The following is an 8,710-nucleotide window of genomic DNA, read 5'->3' as shown; positions in this document are numbered from 1 at the left end:
GGTACTGGGACTTTATGGACACCCTGTGTGTAATAAAATAACGCATAGCGCCATTTAGCAAAAAGGCCTTCTGGATATTATAAAATAAAATAACTCAGAATATTACGTCCCAACATACGGTCCTGGTATCAAAATAAACAATTTGTAAATCATGAAAGCCATTAGACTTGCAAAGGCTTACAAAGCAGTAAGACCATTGCGCTTTGATATAATTGGATAACTCAGGACCCAAACAGCCTTCAAAATTCTTTCTGAAGAAGAAGGAAAAATGATTTCCAATAACTGTTATTGAAAAATAGTTCCCCTTCTGCTACAGGACATCCGCTTCTTACACTGAGGCAAAACATTGGAAAGCTCTTCTGCAATGTCAAAGTCGCTAATACATTTACATCTTTTTATTATTGTTAAGAATTCCCTTATTCCTTCGAAAGTCCATTACGTGTCATAGATCTGCACTTCATTTGCATTCAAAATCGCGATGAATTTAAAAGTTTCCGCCCCCGGGTGGGCTCGAACCACCAACCTTTCGGTTAACAGCCGAACGCGCTAACCGATTGTGCCACGGAGGCCTGAATATTAGGGAAATTAACCAGGTTTTTCCACAATTACCCACAATCCACTGTAACCTGACTATCATGTCGATTTTTTAATATTTAATCAGTCTGTGTTTATAATAACGCACAGAGTAACACACACAGTCGCTCCGTTTCAGTTATTTATACAATCCTCAGAAAACACGAAATCATTAATTTTATAAACCCGACCCCAGCAAGGCTAGGTCACGGCGTCCAGAGTTAGGTCAGGTGGAGGTAAGTCTGGTCAAGTTATAGTCCCTCTGAAATGTGTATTACAAAAATGCCTGCTAAGCCTACAGTACCCCTGACACCTTACCCTGCATTCGCTCTCTTGTATATCAAATAAGGAATAAATGAGAGGTATGGGGCTCTAGAACTCGTCGCCGCCCCCCCCCCCCCCCCGCCCCCCAACCCCCACCCTAAACGAACACCCAACGGGTATTCCTCCGCCCTTCCCCATCACCTTGGCCTCTCGTCCAACTAATTACGTCTCATGATCCGTATTCACTTGATAATAATATTTTTTTACTTTAGTAATTTATTTCTTTCACAGTTCAAAATTCTTACAAAATATCCCGTTAACTTAGTGCATGTACAGTTTTACACACACACACACACACACACACACACACACACACACACACATATATAATATATATATATATATACACACACGTATAATATATGCCTATTTATCTGACCTGTATGTACGTATCTGTGGAAAGAGACAAAACCTACCAATAGTAGGCTTTGTATTTTTCTTCATTCGTCAGAATGAAGAAAATTACCTCGCATTCATTATTATTTAATATATGGAATTATTCAGACTTAAATAAAGGACAAAAGACAATATATACATAATAAAAGAAGCCATGAGGGGATATAAACTTCCAAGATATCTCTGATTATTAAATAAGAAATAAGTATGGGTAAAATAATCCATAATTTATCTCTGATTATTAAGAAGAAGAAGAAAGAAGAAGAAGAAGAAGGAGAAGAAGAAAAATAAAGTTTGGGTCTGAATATCTACGGGAGGCTAACATCGCATTTCACTTTCGAAGCATGACGTAATAAGGAGTTCCCTTAGTTATTTTTATAAACTGCCAAATCTCTCCCCAACCCCTACCCCCAACATTTAGAGCACGTGGCCACAGAGATTGTCAGCCTAACACTTATCTTCAAGTCATCTGAGAAGAAGCTGCGAGGAATCTGGCTCTCTACGTCTCGTCTGCGACCACAGAAATTGACTGACAACCAGGTACAATTTTCCGTTTAGACAAGGAATTTTCCATGATACTTATCATGGTTTTAAGTGTTCTATACTACGACCACAGAAGCTGACTGACAACCAGGTACATTTTTTACGATACATATAATATTCTGATGTGGTTGTAATTGTTCTATGATCGCAAATGACGAATATTAATCAAGAAGTAGAATTATACACAGAGTTTTAAAAAATGACTAACTATCAGGCGCAAATTTAAGTGTTTAGATAATGTCTTTTTTTAGGATGGGGATAATTCCACTATAAGGTTTCAAGATGAGTTTAAAAGTGTTCCGTAATTGCAAAGGACGAATAATAATCAAACAGAGGATTCAGAAGACTTGAGAAAAATAACAGGATGAGAGAGAGAGAGAGAGAGCTATTACCCTTCACGTGACAACGAGGTTCTTACATATGTGATTCCCGTAATTTGCGTTCTTTTTTAAAAAAGACACGGAACGAACATTAATTATTCAATGAAACATTCCTGGAACCAGCCCGGCTCTGCGAGGACATCTGCTTGCTTCCTGCTTTGTCTTTACGTTCTTCGAAAGGGGATTCTCTCTCTCTCTCTCTTCTCTCTCTCTCTCTCTCTCTTTATATATATATATATATATATATATATATATGGTGTGTGTGTGTGTGTGTGTGTGTGTGTGTGTGTGTATGTGTGTGTGTTTGTATAAATAAACATATTTACAACCCCAAATACACGCACACACTATACATACGTAATATATATATATATATATATATATATATATATATATATAATATATATATATATATATATATAATATATATATATATATAAAATGTTTGTGTGCGTGTATAATATGAAATATTTCATAAAATAAAAAAAAAGGAAGCTAAGAGCACAAAAAACAAATAAATACAATAAACCGTATTCTTTAAACCTGATATGTTTCGCCCTACAGTCCACTGGGTACGCAGTATGTCATGACAGTACCCAGAATCCCTTAGGTGCCCTGTTGTCAACACCGCTGACGTTTGCAGACTCATTCAATTGTGTGACTTATTCATTTATTCTCACATCTGGGGGTGATTTTAGCTACATTCCTCTCAAACAACACTTTCCACTTGACTAAGGCTTTTTCATTCATCAAGGGCATAGGCCTCTGATTCTAGTCTCAAGTCTCCTTCGAGTTTAACAGACTCGATTCCTGCCCGAGGTGGTTTAAAAGACCATCCAACAAATCAAGTTTTTCTATAAGTCAACCGGTAGTGATTCGCACCTGTAAGCAAGTTGTTATTAATATTTCTTCAAACCAAGAGAACAGTAAAAATAGCGTAGAAGATTCAGTTTTTGCCGTTTGAATGATGGGAAACAAGAGAGACGAACGAGAGATAACCATGACTCTGAGTCATTATAGAGCACCAGTTTAGCAAGCAAATTCTCTGGGGGTATCGTGTACTTCATGAAGGTAACCATTCCCTCGCACTCCCAAAAAACCTGATAATCACTGCAGATGGCTGCGGACTTTGCGTGGCGCGTGATTTAGTCATGCAGTGATATTTTCACCGGACAACGGCGATCTCATTACTACGGCACACGATACAATTGAACATTACCCTTGAAACAACAGGACCAGGACCAAAAGGAGTCAACATAACCAACAAATCCCAAAGCAAACATCTTTGTAAACAACGCAGACAATTTCGTCAACATTTTTGCAACCAAGGTTTAGAAAACTGTAGTAACTACAGCCACACCATGGCGGCATATCACCGTCCGCTTGTCCTTAACTATTCAACCGATTTCTTAATTACATGCATTCCTATCTTTTACTAATTAAAAGACTTCGCCCCCGGGTGGGCTCGAACCACCAACCTTTCGGTTAACAGCCGAACGCGCTAACCGATTGTGCCACGGAGGCTTGTTTGAACTACTGTCTTTTTATAGGTAATGATCACCGTGCCTCGTTTATGGCTTCATCGTTACACCGATTTCTGTCGGTATTATGTATATATTTATTACATGATCTCTATTTCATTAATCATAAATGACAGGTTACGATGAGTTCCACTTTTACCTTCCTTATTTACATATTTATTTATTTACTTCTTTCCTTTATTTTATTTATTTATTTAGTTTTTTTTTTTTTTTTTTTTTTTTTTTTTTTTCTACAAGAGATGGTTTCAAGAGGGCAGTCTTCTCCCACAAGCATCAAAGGATAAATTACAAGGTTTCAGATGATTATTTTAACGCACTGATACAAGAAATAGTTACAGTGAGCTAACCTTTCACCATCCACCAGTACTTACGGTTACAGTGAGTCACTATTGTTGCTACAGCTAAAAGGATTGGTTAATACACTTTAAGCTTAGTGTACTTGGGACGGTCACAGTTGGTTAATAGAGAACCACATAAGTTTAATGTTCCATCACCCACGTGACAGGGTTAATGCCGTCAGGGTACCTCACGCGGTGTACTGTAGGTATTGCTCAAGAATCTTTGCAGCTAGCCTTCGCCCCCCAACTGCAACCCCTTTCATTCCTTCTACTGTACCTCCGTTCATATTCTCTTTCTTCCGTCTTCCTTTTCACCATCTCATAACAACTATTTCGTGATGCAACTCCGAGGTTTTCCTACTGTTTAACCTTTAAAACCTTTCCGCGCTCATTTTCTCTTTCAGCGCTGAATGACCTCATAGTCCCCAGCGCTTGGTCTTTGCCCTAAATTCTATATTCCATTCCATAATCTTCCATCAATGGCTACAAGATCTACTACAGGGATGAACGCCTCACTACACTCTACAAGAGCTACTTCAGCGTCACAGGGTATTAAGTTTTCAGTACAGGTTCAGAGAAGGGTCACAGAGAGTTATGCAACCTTTCATTACAGCTACGAGACAACTACTATGGTTTCAGAGACAGTGAAAGCACGATTTTTGGCAATAACTTTGTAACGAACACTCGTATCAGAACGAGATTTTGCTATAGTGTATTACACCCAGTGCCGTAATTTATAAGGGTATCGTGAATCACTAATTGTAAAGAATAACGACACTTGTCCTGTACCAAGAGGCAAAAACTCCCTTAGCCAGAAATGGATACGAACACAAAAGTAAATAGCTCCGCCTACCCCCTCTCCCCCCCGCCTCCACCGCCACCCCCGTCCTTCTTCCTTTCTCTCTTCTCTCTCTGAAAGATGTTTCAGTTTAAACTTATTTTGTATGATTTTTCTGTCTATCTATTTATCTATCATAATATGTTTACATTGGTGTATATTCTAACGAAAGGCCTAGATAAGGTAAGATTCACCCCCACCGGTGTGAAATCATTTATAAGATATTACCTCACAAACCTTCCCGGTAACAAATCAACTCATCTGGATTCTCTCTCTCTCTCTCTCTCTCTCTCTCTCTCTGTGTGTGTGTGTGTGTGTGTGGTAGTGGTAGCTACTGTAAATGGTTATTAGAGTTGAGAGATATCTGAATGTATGGTGGAGCAGTAGAACGCTTAGACACTCTATGGTAAAGCGACTGTTATACCTGTGGTTTGTTACCTTATTCGTAATCCTCATACGGACTCAGGGTATCAGAAATATAGCACTTATATTACGAAGGTGAAGAAGAGTGGCCACCACGGAACTTAACTGTCGGGACGGTTTCAGAAATTCGTCTGTCACGCAACTTTTCAACTTTTTTTAGCCATGAGAAAGCCGCCAATTGCCTTCAGATTGGTTTGAACAGGTAAACTGGTTATAGTTACTCTGTGTTACAAATAAAGTTGAGCCTTTCTACCGGACATTCATTAGAGTTAAACTCTTGATTATACCGATGCACATATAACAGTCGCTTTACCATAAATCATAGTGTCTATCGTTTTACTGCTCCACCATACATTCAGATATCTCTCGCTCTAATAACCATTTACAGTAAGTACCACTACCACACAACGTCACACACACACAGAGAGAGAGAGAGAGAGAGAGAGAGAGAGAGAGAGAGAGAGCGCGGATCAGTGGTATTAAATAAATCAGTCAACAGACAGGTAACAACCGAGTGAATCGTTACTATATACACATGTAAACTATTATTAGATAGGTATAGAAAAAAATCGTACAAAATCGTATGTTTAAACTGAAGTAACTTTTCAGAGGAGAGAGAGAGAGAACAGAGAGAGAGAGAGAGAGAGAGAGAGATGAGCGATCAATGCAGTAAATAAATCAGTCAAAACTGGCAGCTAAACAACCGACTGGATCGTTAGATATATACAACAATGCATATTATTTAGATATATAGATAGATAAGATAGAAATCATACAAAAGTTTTAAACTGAAGCAACTTTCAGAGAGAGAAGAAGGGAAGGTGAGGGAAGGAAGGACGGAGGGGGGTGGGGCTGGAGGGGGGGGGGGGGGGGGGGGGGGGGGGGGGGGGGGGGGGGGGGGGGGGAAGGGGGGGGGGGCTGGGGGGGGTGGGGGGGGGGGGGGGGGGGGGGGGGGGGGGGGGGGGGGGGGGGGGGGGGGGGGGGGGGGGGGGAGCTTTTACTGTTGTGTTCGTATCCATTTCAGGCTAATGGAGTTTTTGTCCTCTTTGGTACAGGACAAGTGTCTTTATTCTTTACAATTAGTGATTCACAATACCCTTATAAATTACGGCACTGGGTGTAATACACTATAGCAAAATCTCGTTCTGATACGAGTGTTCGTTATAGAGTTATTGCCAAAAAACGTGCTTGCACTGTCTCTGAAACCCATAGTAAACTGGCTTAACTCTACATCAAGGACTAAAATACGACAAGAGACACCTGTATCACTGCTTCATTATAGTCTACATCACTCTACAAGAGATTTGTATGCTATTCTCATGATAGTTATCTACAAGAGATGGTGCTAATTATCTATAGTAGTCTACAAGAGATGGTGCTAATTCTCTATAGTAGTCTACAAGAGATGGTGCTAATTCTCTATAGTAGTCTACAAGAGATGGTGCTAATTCTCTATAGTAGTCTAAGATGTTGCTAATTCTATATAGTAGTTACAAGAGATGGTGTTAATTCTCTATATAGTAGTCTACAAGAGATGGTGCTAATTCTATATAGTAGTCTACAAGAGATGGTGCTAATTCTCTATAGTAGTCTACAAGAGATGGTGCTAATTCTGTATAGAGATATTGCTAATAGTAGACATTGTATCCTAGCATGAGGCGCAGAAAACAAAGCATTTCACGAAAGTTTTACGCGGCTTGAAACGAATGCAATTAGCGATATCTCTTGTGGACCAATATATAGAATTAGCAACAACCACTGCAGAGAGATGTAGACTACAGTGAAGCAGTGATAAAGGTATTTTTTTTTTTCGTATTTTAATCCTTGAAGCTGTAATGAAAAGCTGCATAACTCGCTGTAACCCTTCTCTGGACCTGTACCGAAAAGTTAACCATCTGTGACGCTGTTCTTGTAGACTGTAATGAGGCGTTCATCGCTGTAGTAGATCTTGTAGCCACTGACGAAGGAAGGCGGAGAGAGAGAGAGAGAGAGAGAGAGAGAGGAGAGAGAGAGAGAGAGAGAGAGTAAAAGTAAAACTAAATTTAGCAAGAATGTGGGTCAGTTGCAACTCAAACGGGTGGCGCACGTGTCTCCATGTGACCCTTCACTTCCGGAGGTGACATCTGATCAAGAACACGTGTGCAGGAAGAGAAATCATACAGGAATTAGCTACGCTGATTTTTTTTAAATTGTGAATTAGCCGTGAAATTTGTAATTTTTTACAAGAACAGCCATACCACAACAGCGTTTGATTGATGATACTGAATCTGGATATCATGAGAAGAAAAAAAAATTCATTTGGCAAAATATATAATTAGAAAATTACTGATAATCCTGCAAATATCAATTATGAGGAATGCATGTAATAGATGGTCAACTGAAGCCATATGTGTTTTATTCGTTAGTTCATTCATTTCCGTTGTATTTCTTCGCTTCTTTCTTAACTTTTTTGTTTACTTTTTACATTTAACTAAGGATTATGCTGTCCACCTCCTTTTACGCAGTGGTCTGTTTGAAATGCTTTGCCGTGATAATCAGAGCAATGTACCTTCTTATAGATTACTGAACCTCTGGTTTATTGATTCACATCTAACTCCAATCGTTTGACCAAATAATACAAAAGGCGATTAGTAGAACAGTGTCCCTTATTCTGTACGGAATGAAATGGAATATAAAATTCAGGCCAAATGCCAAGCGCTGGGCCCTATGATGAGGTCATTCAGCGCTGAAAGGGAAATTGAGAGTAAAGAGGTTTGACAGGTGTAACAGGAGGAAAACCTCGCAGCTGCACTATGGAAAAATGATTAGGATAGGTGGAAAGTAAGATGGAAGAAAGAGGACATGAACGGAGGTACAGTAAAAGGAATGAAAGGAGTTGCAGCTAGGGGCAGAAGGGACTCTGCACCGAGCCTTAGGAAGTAATGATGCAATGGTGGCACTATTTCCACTACGGAACCTTATTCTGTATGGCTGTACGCGTCATAAATAAGTACCGGTCTCGTTCAAATTCTTTACTGATACGACTGTATATGATACCTGTGTGATACAAATGGCATGAAAGGACAAACGCAAAACCTTTTCTCAATATAAAACCGTCTGTAATTCATTCATCTATTTAAAAAAAAAATATCTTTTTTTCTCTCTCTCGCGATCTCTCCACTTTGTAACCAGGGGAAAAAAGATACCTCGGGAAAATGGCGAAAAACTAATGAAGAAATAAAAGGGGAGAAAGATACGATAAGAGAACTCGTGTGAAAAATTTTAAAAATGATATAAGATATGAAAGGAAAAAATTAATCGAGGGAAATGGGAAAAAAAGGAAAAATGGAAAATTAAATGAATGAAACGAGGTTA

The 8,710-nt window shown here is 39.2% G+C and overlaps 2 non-coding genes across 2 annotated transcripts; both read right to left on the bottom strand.

The window, feature by feature from the left end:
• Positions 1–495: 495 nt before the first annotated feature.
• Trnan-guu (transfer RNA asparagine (anticodon GUU)) lies at positions 496–569 on the bottom strand. The gene has a single exon. It is a non-coding gene; the product is annotated as a tRNA-Asn (tRNA).
• A 3,097-nt stretch (positions 570–3,666) lies between these two features.
• Trnan-guu (transfer RNA asparagine (anticodon GUU)) lies at positions 3,667–3,740 on the bottom strand. Its single transcript has one exon. It is a non-coding gene; the product is annotated as a tRNA-Asn (tRNA).
• Positions 3,741–8,710: the final 4,970 nt, after the last annotated feature.

The sequence above is a fragment of the Macrobrachium nipponense genome, chromosome 22 (assembly GCF_015104395.2).
Source record: "Macrobrachium nipponense isolate FS-2020 chromosome 22, ASM1510439v2, whole genome shotgun sequence".
Lineage (NCBI taxonomy): Eukaryota > Metazoa > Arthropoda > Malacostraca > Decapoda > Palaemonidae > Macrobrachium > Macrobrachium nipponense.
This window is presented reverse-complemented; position numbering and strand designations above follow the sequence as displayed.